The sequence below is a fragment of the Cebus imitator genome, unplaced genomic scaffold (genome assembly GCF_001604975.1).
Source record: "Cebus imitator isolate Cc_AM_T3 unplaced genomic scaffold, Cebus_imitator-1.0 Scaffold756, whole genome shotgun sequence".
NCBI lineage: Eukaryota > Metazoa > Chordata > Mammalia > Primates > Cebidae > Cebus > Cebus imitator.
The window spans coordinates 254,496-256,802 of NW_016108071.1; positions in this window are offsets into that span (position 1 = coordinate 254,496).

The window sequence follows — 2,307 nt, forward strand, 5'->3', positions numbered from 1 at the left end:
AGCAATCCCATTACTGATTATATACCCAAAGGTTTATAAATCATTCTAGTATAAAGACACATGCACACATATGTTTATTGCACCACTATTCACAATAGCAAAGACTTGGAACCAACCCAAATGCCCATCAATGATAGACTGGATAAAGGAAATGTGGCACATATACATCATGGAATATTGTGCAGCCATAAAAAAGAATGAGTTCATGTCCTTTGCAGTGATATGGGTGAAACTGGAAACCATCATTCTCAGCAAACTGACACAAGAACAGAAAACCAATGTTCTCACTCATAAGTGGGTGTTGAACAATCAGAATACATGAACACAGGGAGGGGAACATCACATACCAGGGCCTAAGGAGTGGGAGGCTAGGGGAGGAAGAGCAGGGGGTAGGGGGATTGGAGAGGGATAACATTAGGAGAAATGCCTAATGTAGATGACGACGTGATGGATGCAGCAAACCACTACCATGGCTCATGTATACCTATGTAACAACCCTGCATGATCTACACATGTACCCCAGAACTAAAAGTATAATAAATAAAAGATAAAAATAAAAAAGATTATCAAGGGGCCAAGATGGCCATATAGGAACAGCTCCAGTCTGCAGCTCCCAGTGAGACCAACACAGAAGGTGGGTGATTTCTGCATTTCTAAGTGAGGTACCCAGTTCATCTCATTGGGATTGGTTAGGCAGTGGGTCCAACTCACAGAGGGCAAGCAGAAGCAGGATGGGACATCACTTTACCTGGGAAGTGCAAGGAGTCGGGGAACTCCCTCCCCCAACCTGAGGGAGGCCAACAGGATCTGTGCTACCCAACTGGATTACTATGCTTTTCCCACAGTTTTTGCAATCTGCAATCAGGAGATTCCCTCATGGGCCTATACCACCAGGTCCCTGGTATTAAAGCAAAAAACTGGGCAGCTATTTGGATAGACACTGAGCTAGCTGCCAGAGTTTGTTTGTTGTTGTTGTTGTTTTGTACACCAGTGGCACCTGGAGCCCCAGCGACACAGAATCGGTGACTTCCCTGGAAATGGGGCTGAAGCCAGGGAGCCAAGTGGTCTTGATCAGTGGGTCCTATTCCCACAGAGCCCAGCACAATAAGAACCACTGGCTTGAAATTCTCGCTGCCAGCACAACAGTCCAAAGTTGACCTGAGATGATCAAGCTTGGTGGGGGAAGAGGTGTCCATCATTACTGAGGCTTTAGTAGGTGGTTTTACCCTGACAGTGCTAAAGAGGCTGGGAGGTCTGGGCTGGATGCAGAAAGTGGCTGTGGCCAGACTGCTTCTCTAGATTCCTCCCCACTGGACAGGGCATTTTTGAAGGAAAGGTAACAGCCCCAATCAGGGGCTTAAAAACAAAACCCCCCTCTCCCTGGGCCAGAGCACCTGTGAGAAGGGGTGGCTGTGGGTGCAGCTTCAGCAGATTTAATTGTTCCTGCCTGCTGGCTCTAAAGAGAGCAGTTAATCCTGACAAGATTCTTCCAGCACAGTGCACCTACTCTGCTAAGGGACAGATTGCCTCCTCAAGTGGGGCCCTGACCCCCGAGCCTTCTGATTGGGTGAAACTTCCCAATAGGGGTTGACAGACATCTCATGCAGGAGACCTCTGGCTGGCATCAAGCCAGTACCCCTCTGGGACAAAGCTTCCATAGGAAGGAGCAAGCAGCAATCTTTGCTGTTCTGCAGCCTCCACTGGTATTACCCAGGTGAACAGAGTCTGCAGTGGACCATCAGCAAACAGCTGCAGACCTGCAGAAGAGGGGGCTGACTATGAGAAGGGAAACTAACAAACAGAAAGCAACAACATCAACATAAAGGACATCCCCCCCCCAATAAAAGCCCCATCTAAAGGTCATCAGCCTTAAAGATCAAAGGTAGATAAATCCACAAAAATGAAGAAAAACCAGCACAAAAATGATGAAAATTCCAAAAACTGGAATGGCTCTTCTCCAGATTATCATACTCCTCTCCATCAAGAGGACAAAGTGGATGGAGAATGAGATTGATGAATTGACAGAGGTAGGCTTCAGAAGATGAGTAATAACAAACTCCTCTGAGCTAAAGAAGCATGTTCTAACTCAATGCAAGGAAGCTAAGAACCTTGATAAAAGGTTACAGGAGCCGGACGCGGTGGCTCACGCCTGTAATCCCAGCACTTTGGGAGGCTGAGGCGGGTGGATCACTAGGTCAAGAGATCGAGACCATCCTGGTCAACATGGTGAAACCCCGTCTCTACTAAAAATACAAAAATTAGCTGGGCATGGTGGTGCGTGCCTGTAATCCCAGCTACTCAGGAGGC